This window comes from Fundulus heteroclitus, chromosome 15 (genome assembly GCF_011125445.2).
Source record: "Fundulus heteroclitus isolate FHET01 chromosome 15, MU-UCD_Fhet_4.1, whole genome shotgun sequence".
In the NCBI taxonomy this organism is placed as follows: Eukaryota; Metazoa; Chordata; class Actinopteri; order Cyprinodontiformes; family Fundulidae; genus Fundulus; species Fundulus heteroclitus.
In genome coordinates, this window is record NC_046375.1 from 20,271,355 (window position 1) to 20,287,901 (window position 16,547).

The following is a 16,547-nucleotide window of genomic DNA, read 5'->3' on the forward strand; positions in this document are numbered from 1 at the left end:
ATTATATTCCTCTTTGAACAGCACGTAGCATTCCCTGGTTCAGTAAATGTAGAAACACCTGTGCCTGCTGCACGGAGTGTTGAAGAACTTTTGTGAACCAAAAGGCACTGGAAGTGCAGGTCATTTCTGTTTACGGTTTTAACAGGAGTGGAGTAATACAGATGATGAGCTGATCTTTGCCCTTACTGACCCATGAAAAAGGTTGTACCAAGGTAAGGCAGATACTGGATTATGTACATATGGACTGGACTGCTTGTATTTAGATTTGAACTGAACATGTTTGCTTTTTGTATAATTGCGTACTATTTTGTAAACACACCAAGTTTAAAAATATGTACATTTTGTAAGGTGCTCGTCTGAATAATCTGGAAAATTCAAGTTTTCTGAAGCAAAGCAAGCAAGACAGGGAATTTAAATTCCAATTTAAATTGGAACAATTGTATCTTTCTGTAAAAGTAATGCAAAAACATATCAGACCTGTGATTATTAATTTTATTTGGATAATTTATGCCTTCATAGGTTAATGAAATTGACTAGTCATAATCTATGCTTCTTTGCAGCTGCATCAGTTTAATGTTGAAAGAAAGGAAACTGCTCATCTATTTCGGGATACTGGGATTTATGCACAATAGGATTTCAGATTAAAAGGACGGTGGGATTTAGGCCGAAAACAGCGGTAAGAGACAGGCTTGAAAGTATGGATGAGGGAACTATTACATTTAAAGATGCCAAATCTAATTATGGATAAAACTAGAAAGATTATGTGCATTTAGTACCGAATGCCAAGAGGCAAATGCATAAGCGATGACCTTTGAGAATCAATCTTTTTTCTGCCCATCAATCTTGGAAGGATTATGAGACAGTTATATGTTCTTACTCTCATCTAAAACTATTAAAATAAATCTTATTGATTTGATTGAAATTCCCAAACTTTTAGGTCTTATTTACTCATATTATAATTCCAAATTATTGCTACTAAATTCACTAATGATATTCTCATGGCCTCAGATAATGGACTTGTGTCAGCATTTTTCCTGTTAGATCTCAGTGCTGCATTTGATACAATAGATCACAATATTCTTCTAGAAAGACTTGGACATACTGTAGGGATTAAGGGGAAAGCATTAGGCTGGTTTAAATCTAATCTGTCTGACAGATTCCAGTTTGTTCATGTTAATAATAAATCTTCTTCCAACTCTAGGGTCACTTGAGAGTACCACAGGGTTCAGTTCTTGGACCAGTTCTCTTCACTAAATATATGCTTCTGATTGGCAAAATGATCAGACCGCATGGGATTAATTTACACTATTATGCTGATGGCGAATCCAATCAGTTTCTTTGACTATGTCGCATAAATCTTCGAGGTATGTCTTGATTACGTCAAAACCTGAATGTCTTTAAATTTTCTGCTTTTAAATTCTGACAAGGCAGAAGTCATCTTTGGACCAGAGTCCTCAAAAAATAAACTTCTTATTCAATCACTCCATCTGGACGGCATTAAATTGCTGTCTGGTAATAAAGTAAAAAAATCTTGTTATTCTTATACTCTTGGTTTTATTTTTGAGACATGTCATTTTGAGACATGTCATTTAAATCCCATATTAAACAGGTTTCCAGAGTTTCCTTTTTTCACCTCCAGAATATTGCCAAAATTTGAAATATTCTGTCCAGGGGTGATGCTGAAAAACTAGTCCATGCATTTGTTACTTCAAGGCTGAACTATTGTAATTTTTTACTTTCAGGATGTCCACAAAATGCAGTTCAAAGCCTTCAGCTGATCCAAAATGCTGCAGCAAGAGTTCTGATGAAAATCAACAAGAGGGATCATATTTCTCCAACTTTAGCTTCCCTTCATTGGCTTCCTGTTAAATCATAATTACAATTTAAAATGATCCTTCTAACGTACAAAGCCCTTAATAATCAAGTTTCATCATATAACAGAGCTCTGATTACCCCGTATGTTCCTAACAGAGCACTTCGCTCTCAGACTGCAGGTCTGCTGGTGGTTCCTAGAGTCTCTAAAAGTAGAATGGGAGGCAGATCCTTTAGCTATCAGGCTCCTCTCCTGTGGAACCAACTCCCAGTTTTGGTCCGTGAGGCAGACACCCTGTCTACTTTTAAGACTAAGCTTAAAACTTTCCTTTTTGACAAAGCTTATAGTTATAGTGGCTCATGTTACCCTGAGCTACCTCTGTAGTTATGCTGCTATATGTTTAGGTTGCTGGAAGACATCAGGGCCTATTTTTCTCACTCTGCTGAGTTCTACTGTTTTCCAATTTGCATTGCTTGTTGATATTTCAACTTTAAATTTTTTGTTCTGTTTTTTTCTCCTCATGACACACCTGGGCTGGTGTTCTGTTAACTGTGACACCATTGAGGGGAGGTAGATGTCGCAATGAGAATAAAGATGAATAAAGATTATTATTATTTGCCATTGCCATATAACAAAAAAAGGATTCCTGGATCAATGTGTGCTTTTTTTGTGTCTCTGCTCTGTCTTCTCTAACCCCCAGTGGGTCGAGGCAGATGACCGTTCACATGAGCCTGATTCTGCTGGAGGTTTTTTCTTCCTGTTAAAGGGGAGTTTTCCTCTCCACTGGCTTCATGCTTGCTCAGTATGACGAATTGCTCCAAAACCATGGACAATGCAGACGACTTTCCACTGTGGCTCTACGCACTTTCAGGAGGAGTGAATGCTGCTTGTCAAGACTTGATGCAATCTGCTGGGTTTCCTTAGATAGGAAACTTCTTGACCAATCTGTATGATTTGACTCAATTTGACTTTGTAAACTGCCTTGAGATGACATGTGAATTGGCGCTATATAAATAACATTTAATAGAATTGAATTGGATTATTGGCAGGTTGGCAAAATGTCCTGGGATGCTGATGATAGTGGAGAAATTGAAGAGCTGTGAGTACAGGTTGTCCTTTCCTGGTAGAAGATGGGTGTCGCAGGTTGAGAGCAGAGACATCGATGTGGTAGGTTGGCAATGATGAATTATCTCAATCACTTGTTTGGTATAGCACAACCCTCAGAGAGTAAGGTGAACAGATGCAGGTAAGTAGTTGAGTGACTCCTTTCGTTAAGCCAGGTCGTAATAGACTTTGATCCAGTGAGCACTGAGATCACACAGTGGTAATTAAGGATGTGCTCTGAGCAGCATCTAACTAAACGACAGGAATTTGACAGGTTGGCTTGAATACCATGATAAACAATCATGGTAACAGGAGAAGAGAAGCACTGATGCCAAATACCCAGGAGATGATTAGGTTACCGTCTTGTGGTTAGGAGCGACTGCAGGAGTCTGCCTCACCTGTAAAAGAGAGCCACAACTAAGGAGACGGAGCGGGGAGAGAAGAGAGAAACCCAGACCGCAGTGGGCAGTCATCTTAACAGCATGACTGGAAAAGAGAAATAAACGAAGTGTTGCACTGGCCTGGTCAAAGTTCAGACCTCAGTCTGAATGAAATGTTGTGTTGGGACCATTAGGGAGCTGTGCAGAGATAAAGGTCAGCCAAAAAATAAAAGAAAGAAAGAAAGAAAGTTGAGCTGTAACAATGATGTAAAAAAAAAGACTGCAACAAAATTCCTCCAAATGGATAAAAGAGGTATATGAAACTATACAGAAAACCACTACTTCATGTTACTACTGTTAAGGGCGGCTCCACAAGCTACTGAATAATATTCAAATTAAAGTAGTAATAATGTCTTGCCAGCCGATGGCATCAAATAATGCAAATTTTCTCAAAAGGCTGTGATGTGCCAGAAATAACGACAGTATGATTTTATATTGGATTCCTGATGCTCAAGCTGAAAATTTCAAATCATGAGATGACCTTATATCCAGAACTAATCTTAAACGTCCAGTAATTCTGCTGTAATCCATTTTTTTTAATTATATGTCAGTCATAGATTCTGTTGCTGCACACAATAGTTGAGTAATAATAGTTTAGTGTTTTGCTAGGTGCTTATTCACACGCTAAAATACAGCATGAATACAAACCGTCTGATAAAAGCTAATTATCCTGACGTCAACGATGATGCTGAACACACAGTCCAATTTAGGAATTAAAATTGGATGCAGTAAAAAGTCATTCTAGAAGGTTAAACTAAGGGGTGATCCTTTTATTCTGGCTGGTCTAGCTAAGGGGTATGAGAGTCAGTTTCATTTTAGACATGATTACATACAATGCAGTGACCTTTCTGTAGTCATGTAAAAAGATCTAATCTCTAATCCCTTCATAATCATTATTCTGTAACTACTCCAGCTCTTCAGAGTCTCTGCCTGCTTCAGCGGTGCTAAAGTTGACCTTTGAGGAAATGAGGCCCTCTAGTGTTGCATCTGTGCAGATGATAACATTTTAGACTACTGTGCATTTGAGTGCATTTGAATGCTTTTCTTCCTAATTACAGAAAACCAGTGCAATTCTGTTGAGTGAAAATATTCATGACAATAATATTATAATAATCTTGACAAATCTGTAACAGCAGAATAAAACACAGGCCTGAAAACATGTAACATTTTCAATGCTTCTTTATGTGCCACACTGCATTGGGAACTGGGTAATGGACAGAGGTAACAAAAGGGCACTATAGCTTGAAAATAAATCTTGCTTTTATAATGCAGCTCCTTTTTAAGGAGTTTTGGAGTTACAGTAGTTGAATGGGGGGAAAAAAGTCACAAGAAGAGAAGCCCTACAACAAGATAATCTATTATTCATCCACCCATCATCTCAAAAAGAGAATGCACAGGCGGTGATGAGCAGTACACAGATGTTGCCGAGATTATTGTCCTCCCGTCGTCATTCATTTCAGGGGTTCATGTTTTATGTAAGGCAATATACGTACTTTTTGAGACGCACTGTTTTCTAACCTCTCCACAACCAACAATGAGCATCATGGGTTATTTTACAGATGTTAAGACATAATAACATACTGAATGCCGACTTATTCATTCAGTCTTTTCTTAGCTAAGTTGCTACAAAGCCCATAACTGGTACCCTATCAAAGAAATATTTATATTTGGAAAACACTGTGAGTACAAAGTGCTGCTGCATGCAATCTGATTACAGCATCCTAATCTTGGACATTTCATTGCACATATTTTGCTAAACTAAGGGCCTGAGAAACTCTCTTATGAAAGCCATGGCTCAAATACACTACTCTTTAACGTTATTATGAGACCTTGCAAGACTGCAGAATTATATTTTCAACAGCTGTTAGTTTTTTAAGAGAACGGAGCTGAAATTAAACGCAAAATTCCTGTGTTAGCATTGTGTGCTTACAGTCTACTTTAAACTTGGCTAGGGATTTTAGGGCATTCATTTTTGTGAATTAATTACATTAAAAATAATGCATTAAATAAAACTATGCATTCAATTGCGCCGTGAAATGTAAACCCATAAGCATGTTCTGCTACACAGCGCTCATTCCTCCTTGTGTGTTTTGCTGATTGCTGTGAGCAAGCAAAGAGTTGAGGGTACCATTCTCGGGGCTTGCATACTGAAAAGGGCATATCAGGTTTGGGCACGGAGCAAAAGCTCTTTGGAGCCTCGCCCACCTCCATGCTAAGGTTGGAGTTGTACTCCACATGCGCTTTGTTGAGGGCAACGTGAAGCTGTTGTTGCTCTGGCAGCAGTGCAAATGAATGACTTTTAGAGCACAGCGGAGCTGGTGCAGCATTCAGTACACCAGCCTGGTTGTGAAACTAAACAGTGCTAGACAACAGGAGGGAAAGTATTTTGAACACTGCTCTTGAGACTAAACTTCACAGATGATTGTCAATACAGAGGGCCATCATTTAACATTTAAAGGCAGACAATATCAGGTGAAATGAAACATCCCAAGGAGGTGATAGGACCCCCCCTTCCCTCAAAACATGTGTCAGTGTTGTTATGCCACTATGCTTTTCATTAGAAAGGTTTTCTGTTTTTATTCTGGTGTCTTTTGGATCCCATTGGCTGTGAGGTGTGCAGAAAAATATTCTAAAAGCAAACGCTTTAAAAATCACCTTTCCACTAAAATGCAGTAATTGTGGCACAGAGAGAGGTCGAACACTTCTGAAAATAAAACTGAGCAAGTTCTGAAAAAAAAATAAAAATAGATGCACTTAAGTTTTGCCAGTATAGTTGAAGGATTTGGAAGAGTGTGAAGTATAAAGCCACTGTATGATACGATATTTTCATGACAATCAAAACTAAAATGTCCATTTTCCACTAAACTTAAGTGGAAATTGCAGTTATGAAATTGAAAGTTATGTTTCTTGAATTTGTAAACCAGTCTCAAATCATATTTGGATTCATATAATTCAATGAATCTTTGTACACCAACAGGGATTATGTTTAATCTAGCTCTATACATTATTTGCACTGTTTTGTAAGAGATCAACCATAAAATTTTGGAATATTAGATTGTATAAACAGTGGATTAGTATTTTCTTCTAGTAATCAGCCTAATTAATAAAACACATAACTCATTTTTGGAATAGAACTTTATTATTTGTATCTGATTTGTATGTGGAGCCCCACACTTCCACACAATATGATATATAAGGAAGTATGAGTGAACAGTAGATCAGATATAAAACTGTTGCAAGAGGGTTCATCAGATGTTGCCACATTGTAGGTTAGGACCGAACAAAGTACTTCATGGTACAAAGTATGCAATCTGTTAAAAGTAATTAAAATGCCAGTTTCTCATGATTAACTACGTGAAAATGAGGAGAAGGTATTCCTAACTGTGCGTGCCCTCAGAAGCAGTTAACCTTCACCTGTCAGATACAAATGAAAAGTGTGGTGTCAAAACAAGCATAAAATATTGTATCCACTCACCGTCTGAGGCCCCGACGCGCTCTCGGCACCGCGTCCTCCTCTACGGCATGCTACCGGCCTGTAAACAAAACTAAAGCCAGCAACCTGATCCCTGTTGACACGGTGTTTAAATGTCAGAGTTCCATAAACACAGAGAAGGTGGGCCTCCTCCAGGGATTTGTATGAGCCTTTAGCTCCTCTGTTTAAAAAAGCTTGTAGATGATTAGGTGGATCAAATGGCCAAGGGATGAAACCACAAAGCGGCGCTCTGGTTCGTGTGAAAACATTAAGGTGCTCATTATGATTACTTACAACCTGTTGACACACTGAAATTGCTGTGAAATTGGCCATACTGCGGAGGAATGCTGGACCCAGACAGACAGTAATTGCATTTCCTGTTAGTCTCTTGCATCTCTCTCTCTCTCTCTCTCTCTCTCTCTCTCTCTCTCAGCTGGTAAACATCTAACGCTCAGAACTGATTAGGCGAGATAGTTCACATGACACACAAGCTACAACGTTTACTGAACGTTTTTTTTTATATCAGGGATTTATCTTTATTATTGACACAGCGTGACTCAGACTGCAAAGCTGACCACAGGTTTAACTCAACTTTACAGGATTCTTCTGACGTCCGTATGGAGGGGCACCTCAAAGGCCTGGTTTCAGTCTGTTAGCGTATATGTGCTGGTATCCCTCTTACAAAAAACCTCCGGCTAAAGGATAAGGAAACTCTAGAAAGCGTTTGACTGCGCGCAGGCCTCCTGATGGATCTGAGCTCAGAGAGCACGCTCTCGCCGCCGTGTCCTGTCTGATAAAACCGGGGCTTGAACTCGTGCCATCACCAGGGACTTGGCAGGATGCAATGACTCACTGAGGTTTGAAACCCCATTAAAAATTGTCACTTTATTTTAAGCAGCTGCCACGTCCATGAGTCCCACATCCTTCTGGAAAACCTATCAGAGCTCCAGAGTTGGCAGAAGAACAGCGCTACAATGTTCATGCTGTGATTGGCTCCGCTGTTAAGGCACATTTAACCTGAACGATTCTAGAGTCATAGGGGCTTTTCATCCCCCGGCATATAGAGTCAAAACATACAGGGAAAATGGCTTTTTAAAATTTTAACAACATCTTGGACAGACTACTGTCTGAATGTGGGCTAGCTCATAGTGGGCTAGCTCATAGTCGTACTTAGATTCAATCAAACTTTATGACACAACACACAATTTCTGTCCAACTCTCATTTCATTATTTTCCCATCTTTAAATAAATAAAACATGGCTCTGTATTTGAAGCAAAACCTTATCCTAAACCCAATGGTTAGATACATCCACAACTGCAGTCCTTTATTTTTCTGAAGAACAGTGGTCCTGCTGAATAGGTTCTGTCGAACAAATGGTCTCCCTGCTGCAGGAGGCATACTTTTTTTTGTGGGAATTAGGATCTTCCGTCAACCCTTTTATGATTATTTATTTCAAACATCATAACTGCCACTGGTAATTTTTTTTAAATCAGAACAGGACAATTTGTACATCAGCATATATTAATCCCCACATGTTTCTGGGTCCTTCTAGCTGCAACCACTTTGATGTTTCGTTATGTTATGAAGGTCCACAAACGCTATGACTACTGTTGCCATGACGTGAAAGCAGAAACACTGACTCCTCCGCTACGTTGTTAAGACTTTCCATGTAAGTATAAATAAAGGTTACATTTTGAAAGATCAACTGGCGTCTCTCGTGGTTCCAAAGATCATAAAAAACGGTTCACAAAGTTCCCAACCAAGACGCTGTCTTTGTCCACCAATTCAACTTGTAATGTTGCCTGTTGAACCATTGCATTATTTTTTTTTTATTTGCATGCAATTAAACTTGTTTTCAGGATAAAATGAAACTCGCTTTACAAGGGCTTTGTTGCAAATTGCGTAACATCTTGCATACAGTGCCTAGCTAAAGTATACAGAGCAGAGTTTTTGACAAGTAGTGCATAATGGTAAAGTGGAAGAAAAGGGATAGTTTTATTTAATTTATATCAATGAAAAGCATAACATTTGTATTCAGCCCCTTTACTCTGATGCCTGTAAACAGAATTCAGCGCAATCAACTGCCTTCAGCAGTCATCTAATTAGTAAATTCAGTCCCCCCTGTGTGTAATTTAGTATGAGTCCAGTTGTTCTGTGAAGGCCTCATGGGTTTCTTTCAGGACATTTGTTAACATCATCTTGAAGACCAAATAACACACAACTTTGGAGTTGAAACTGTAGATGTTTAAAGCAGGGTTTAAGTGATAAAACAATATCCAGACTTTTAAACATCTCATTAAGCACTGTCCAGCAGGCAGTCATCTGAAAAGGAAAAGAGTATGTCACAGCTGCTAACCTACCAGTACATGTCTTTCAAACTCAAATGACAGGTCAGGCAGGGAGAACATTTACCAGAGAAGCAGCTAAGAGGCCTAACGTAACTTGGGGCACTGCAAAGGTACATGGCTTTGGTGAGATAATCTCTTCATAGGACACTTATTCATTGTGTCCTTCACAAATCTGGTATTCATACAAGAATGGCAGGAGGATAGACACTAAAAGGAAGCCAGAAGAAGTCCTGTTAAAGTTGGCCACAAGTCATGTGGGGGACACAGCAAACATGTGGAAGCAAAACAGAGCTTTTTGTCCCACTTGTAAAATGCCATGTGTGGTGGAAAACCCACAGTGTCCATCTTCTGAACACACCATCTTCACCATAAAATATGGTGGCGACCGTATCATCCTGTGGGCATGCTTTTCTTCTGCAAGGACAAGGCAGCTGGCCAGAGTTGATTGGAAGATGGGTGAAGCTAAATTAAAGGCAATTCAGCAAAATAACCTGCTAGAAGCTACAAACCACGCGAGGCGGGAGGGGAGGTTCACCTTTCTGCAGGACGACTTTGAAAATTGAACCTGAGTTACAATCGAACGGTTTAGTTCAAAGCATATTAATTTGTTTGAATGGCCTAGTCAAAGTCCTAACCTAAATTCAATTGATTCAATTCAATTCGATTCAGTTTTATTTATATAGTGCCAATTCACAACACGTCATCTCAAGGCACTTTACAAAGTCAAATGTAATCAAATCATTCCGAGAACCTGTGGCACAACTCAAAATCTGATGCTCACAGATACTCTCCATCCATGACTGAAGCTGAGCTATTGTGCCACAGAAATATCCCTCTCCCCTTGCGCGGAGATGGCAGAGACATGCCTCAAAAGACCTGATGGTGTAATTGTCGCAAACAATGACTCGTAACACCTCAAGGCGGCCAAATACAAACACATGCCACATTTCTGATTTGTTAGCAAAAAAAAAGAAAAAAAATGCACTTGTTTAATTTCCCTTCACAATTATGCACTGTTTGGCTTCAGTTTATCAATAAAATACATTAAAGTTTGTGGTTGTGAGGTAATAAATAAAAAGGAGGGTATTCTGGTAGGTTGCATATTGGCTGTCTTAAATTCTTTTATGCTATGGCTCCAGTTGCCTTCCGTTTAACTATAGGCTGATAGGAAATGGGGTTGTGAAAGAGAGGAAAGATGCTGCAGAGGTTTATGGTCCGGGACTTGAAACCTGGGCTTAGGACTAAGGCCTCCGAACATGGGTCGCCTGCCTTACCACCTCGTTAGCTTCTTTTTTATTACCGTCCATGTCTGGTTCTTTTTTAACGTCAGACTCGCAGACGCACAAACGCACACCAACAGAAACTATTTCCATGTACGTGAAACTGTTTTGTTTTGCTTCTTTGACATCAAGCTGGCAATTTAGTCTTTTTAGCACTCGGATGGTTGGTGTCGCTCCAAAGTAAACCTCCCGTCTGCCAGACGCGATGCATACTACCTGACAGCAGCCTCCGCTCCATCATGGTCCAGTAGTCCTCTCCAACCCCGTGCTTCGTAGTGGGCGTTTGCCTAGCAAATCCATATACACAATCTGGTTCCTGTTGTGCTTCTGTCCTCAAGTGAGTACGGAAGAGATGAGTAAAAAAGATGAGTATAAACAAGCGCAGAAACCCAGCTGTTTATTGTTACAGCTACAGGCTCCCAAGGTCTAGTGATGGGCCGAAAACACGGCTGTTTATTTTAGATCCCTTTCCGAAGTGTGCCTGGAGACACCGGGGACAGGATGAATAACACATTCGGGAGGAAAGAAAAGACAAGAAGCAAAATAAGCAGAAAGATGGAGCGGGAGTTTTCGGGGGAATTCTACTCAAGTTTTGCAACTGCAGCGTAAAATCGCAAGACCGAAAAAGCCATCAGAAACATGTCTTCATAATGCTTGATTCAATTTTTTTTTTATTTTACAGCCGAGAGTCGCGGGGGGAAAAGAAAGGCGAAACGGCTTTGTTTTGGTCTGTAAGAGTTAAAGTGTTTGGCTAGGCGGAGAGCCAGCGTGGAGGATGGCCGGCTGGCTGCAGCTCCACAGTTCTGGTGGGCTCGGCGGCAGAGGTCAGCGAAGTCTGTTGAAATCAAATCCTGCGCCTCCTGCCCGCAATAACAACGTGGCAGACCGGCCCGAGGGGTAATGACATGATTGTGTTGTTGTCTTCTGGGCTAAATCTAATGAGGAGTTAGAGTTCTGCTAGCGCTGTCTTTTCAGATTATGTATACATGCAAAGGCACTCAAAGCAGAAGCCAGGTGCTTCCCCCCCCCCCCCCCCCCAAGAACTTTGTGTGGCGCCCAAATGACAGAATTAGCAGAACCCTAGCTCATGTGAGTCTGGTGCAAGAGATCCGATCTCTTTTAAACTTTCATGCTTGAAACCTGTTTGGCATCCCAGTCAAACAGTCCTATAGCGCGCAGCACTGACGTGGACAAAATACATCTAAAATATCCCAGTTCCTTTATCAATCCCTTACTGTAATTTAGGACCATGTGGTTGCAACCCGTAGACACCCAGAAACGGGGCAAGCTGCAGTAGAACTATTCATACTCCTTTACCTTTTTCACTATTAAAGTAATGCATAATTGTGACGGCACAGAAGCAAAGCGATGCGTGACTTTCAATTTTTTTTAAACAAATGAAATCTGATGAAACCGATGAGCGTTCAAACTCTTTCACTCTAAGCCCCCCTGAAACAAAACTTTGTCCAACCATTTGCGCTGAGAATCCACTTGATGTGTTACTCAGTCTCAGAACAAATCCAGATGTTCTCCGAAGCCCTCAGAGTTCAATCCCTCATCCAGAAAGTGTAATAGTTTGGTGAAACTTCAAACCTACCAAGGCATGGCTGTCCACCCAAACGTACAGCTATTTGCGGAGCGCTCCGCAAATCTAGCCTTTATGGAAGAGTGCAAAGAAGTGAGCCTTTGTTAAAAATAACCAAAAAGTCATCAAATGTGTACAGTTTGCAACAAGCCATGTATGCGACATAGCAAGCATGTGGAAGAAGGTGCTCCGACATGTAACCTTTAGGCCCACATGCAAAACTGCGCAGCAGAAAATTAACACTGTACATAACCCCACGGCATCGTGGCGAGTGGATGCTTTTCTTCCAAATGGATAGCAGCGCTGGTCAACGGAGACGTAAAGGTGGATGGACCTAAAGGTCAATCATAAAGGTTAGAGACTGCAAAATGACTTCAGGGAGTAGCAGAGGTTCACCTTTCAGCAGGACAAAGCCCTAAACAGACGGCCAGCACTAACAATGGAGTGGTGGTGTTAGCATGGCCCAGTCAAAGTCAAACCGTAAATCCATTTGGAAAGATCTTAAACCCGCTGTCCCCAGACCCTATGCTTGCAATTATGATCGAGCAAAGAATGTATTTCAAGGATTTCAGTCTTTATTTTTGCAAAACTGGTTTATTTATTCCCAAAAGGCTTGCAGCTACAACATGGTGGCTGTAACATGACAAAATATAAAGCAGTTCAAGGTGTATGAATACCTAAGGCACTGTGTGTGCTGTGAAGGGCATTAAAGCCATGTTGCAACTGCTATAGATCCTGCATGATTAGAATGAGCCGTGGTTTTTAGTTGGTAGTTAGACGTCTAATGCTAATAAATGCGGCTTAGCTATTACACGAACAGGCGCCTATCATTTCAGCAGCCAACTCCGTCTCTGCCAAGCGGTTCAAGAAGCTTCGACGGTTTCCTGAGGCATGGACGAAGCATGTTTGGGTAGGCACATTCTTTTCTTAGCGTAAAATTGTGGTGTAATTGCCATGAAATAGTCCACAAAGTGAGGATTTGACATGGCAGCAGTTTGCATCTTTAATATATTGTTGGAGTTAGAGTTCGGCGTTGCGAAATTGGTAATGGGATGTGATTTATCTCAAACCACTGATGATGTAAACATGGCCGCTTCATTTCTTACTCTGACTGAATCTGCACCCAACGGCTTGGTTGTCCCTTTTTTTTTTTTTTTTTTTTACTTCCAGCCTCTCCACACTGCATCAAGGAATGCGTTGTTTTTTTAATCAGGCCTCTGTGCTCGTGACAGGTTGTGACTGCATGAGAGGGCAGTTTGTCCTGCGGAGCTGCACAGACTGCAGGGGCCCGTGTTTGGCTTGGATGCCAATGAATGACATTGTATGGTGGGAGGAAATGAAAAATGCAAGATTGTAATTTATGGGAGAGTGGAACTGATTTTAAGGATTTTTCACTTTCCTCCTGTTGCTTTGCTTGAAGGTTTCCAAATATGCCACAGCTGAGTGTGAACTGAGCATCGTTGTGCTGGTTCTAACAAGGCGGGCGCTGCTGCCACCTCTCTGTGCCTCACCCCCCCCCCCCCCTCCCCCTATTTCCATTACCTCTTAGCAGATGCAGGAACGTACTGAAGCAGGCCTTCGTGAAATCCAAATGCTAAACATGCCAGACTGATTTCACATCTGAAGAAAAAGGTATTTCCTCAACTGCCCGAACCTGGCAATACCAGCTTCCCATGGAAATATATCACATTTTTTGTTTTTATTTATATAAGGGAAATTTTGGGATTTGATAAAAGGTTGCAAGTGGGTATTTTTTTTTACACAAAGCCCACATATGGAGTAAACTTCTACCATCTACTATTTCATAAACCTTCAAACCTCTGTCACCTTTGTTTTAGGGGATTATTAACAGAGAAGTTGATGGTTATCAACACAAGAAATGGAGCTATAGTTGGTGCTCCAGCAACTATGAAACACGTACTTCCAAACAGAGCATCTCAAAGTAATTGTCTCATTTGAATGTAAAATGGAGCTAAAAAGCAAAGATGATATAGCAGTTTAATCGAATGCCATTTCATTTTACGCAACCTAATTTTCTGTTCAGTTACTTATTCATACCACAAATGCTTTGCATTTGCTTGATACATGTTACACCCCTCAAACATACCTGGTGGTGCACCACCTCCTGTCTCAATTTCCTGAGTAAATAATCATCTGCGTCTGTGTAGATAACTGACTGACTGCAGGTAAGTTGCTTCTAACCATTTAGCAGAACCTGGCCTAAAAAAATCCTGAACTATTCTTTAAATAATAAACTTTTTCGCTTTGCTTGTGATACCTTTCTCTGGGAAGCTGGTACGGCAGAGCTCGTGTGTTCCAAGAAAAACCTTTTTCTTCAAACGTGAAATCGTTTTGGCCGCGTCAGTTTATCATTAGGCTACCATCAGACGTTATACCCAAGTTCTCGTTTTCTACCCTAGGTCCATTTCCGACTCTGTTGTAACCTCAGTTTGTAAGGACGCAAAAAAAAAAAAAAAGGATTAGGCCCCGGACTGAAACAGAAAGCTGTTAGTGCGGTGACCTGGCATGTCTGCTGCCTTCATCCTGCCACTCCCCAGACCTCAGCTGTTAAGTCCTATGGACCACACCTGTGACCCTGCCTCTCTACTACTTCAGTCAAACTCAACATTTCCACCTACGTATGTCTCCACCTTCAAATACTTGCTGCTGACAGACAGGCAGTGCCAGATTATTGACAGCTTTCAGTAGACGTCCAGTGTTTTTTTCACGCCTGCTACCACGGGTTGACCATGACCACATTCTTCGGATTGATTGACGTCTGCCTGAGCCTCTATGTTCTGGACCATGAGCTGGACTCCTATCACGACTATGAGCCCTGACTAGCCCCTCGGATCTTTCTGCCTATATCAGAGCTAGCCACCCTTGTATGACCCAAGCCTCTTTTTTGGATCCAGCCTCAGCCATCCCGCCTGTCACCATCTGCTGCGGGCCGCCAGCTCTTCACGGCCAAGATCTCCAGCTTGCTCCTGAGGTCTTATCAATAAACCTTTTAAAACACAACACCGTGTCTGGTTTGGACATCGGGTTCCCTGCCTGTCTGCCTCGTGACCACTAGAGTCTTTTGTGTAACCAACAGAGAAGATGTGTGCGCCCAATTATTCCCTTATTGTCAGAGGAAGCTGTCTTTTAAGTCTTTTTCATATTTTATAGATTTGTTTGACAGTTTTAAATGGATAAGTTGTTCTTATGTGATTTTCATGCCTAGAATAGGATTAAATTTTATTACGATTACAATGATCACTGTCATGTGTAAGATATAAAAATGGTCCTGATGAGTGTAACAATCTTGGAGGATTTTCTGGGATTTTGTATGGAAATATCTATCTCATTGAATCGGTCAGTTGAAGGGTTTTAACACAAGGTTTACGTTGACGTTCATGCCGACATATCAAACAGTATGTGTCCTGTTCCTTCATCGCCAACCTAAGATGAGGCAATAATTTCCTGGAAGTCAGGAGAACTTTTAAAGCCAGACACTTCAATGACACATCAGATATAATATAACAAGAAAAGAAGCCCTCCACGATAAAAAGACCTGGAAGATTCATAATCCAGAGGACAGGCTGTCAAGTTTCCCAGTCTGATCAACCGTTTAAGTTCCCCTTGTGTTGTTCTCATGGAAATCACCGCTTTAGCCTATCTGCTCCCCTCGAGAATGTTTGTCTGCTCCTGAAGTTGTGCAGATAAGCGGCCTAGACATCTTGTTGGCAGAGAGCCCGAGATCCAGGATGCCACAGCTGACATTTCCATGGACATGAGGTGGGAAAACTCTGGATTACTTTGCTAATTTGGAACAAGATTAGAATGGATGGGGTCAAGAGAGAATTTCAAAGCTTTTCTTCCTGTTCCCCCTCGGATCACATAAGATTAGATACGATAAAAGGAAATCTCTTCATACTCTAAATTTTAGAGTAGTGTAATTTAACATTGCCCTAACTTGGAACTAGTGCGGCTGAGTTTGTAGAGCAGGTGTATGTCTTTCCCTTCATGCTCCAATTTCAAATAATAATAATAATAATAATAATAATAATAATAATAATAATAATAAAAATCTATTAACATATACTAAACAACAGAGATTCTAACCTTATTAGAACCGCAAATTAAAATCCTGAACCTAGCCTTTAGACTGCCACTGAGCATGTTCTACCTGCCTCCAGTCCTTTTGGGAGGCTTCCTGGTGAGAAACAGGCATTAAACCCACTTTTTTCAAGGCAATCGTCCATCAAGAAGACCGAAACACCTGCACTACAAATAGAGAGCCTCACCGACAGTGACTAATGACGGTCACTAATTCAGGAAGAGGCGACATTTCATTCATTCTAGTCGGTAAGTAAAAGGAAACTCCAGGCAGGTTTTTCTTTACAAGTTTCTCCTTTTAAAAACCTCAAATTTGCTGCTGGGTAACTTAACCACTTCCTCCCTTCCTGTGAGATCAGGGCAGTTAAGCGGGCTGAAGCCAAGCAGGGCCGGGTCTGCTGTG

The 16,547-nt window shown here is 40.9% G+C and overlaps 1 long non-coding RNA gene across 1 annotated transcript in view; it reads right to left on the reverse strand.

The window, feature by feature from the left end:
* Positions 1-6,871, reverse strand: part of LOC118566098 — a 31,121-nt gene extending 24,250 nt beyond the window's left edge. The window contains exon 1 of the long non-coding RNA XR_004932798.1: positions 6,833-6,871. This is a non-coding gene — a long non-coding RNA (uncharacterized LOC118566098). The remainder of the gene's footprint in view (positions 1-6,832) is intronic.
* Positions 6,872-16,547: the final 9,676 nt, after the last annotated feature.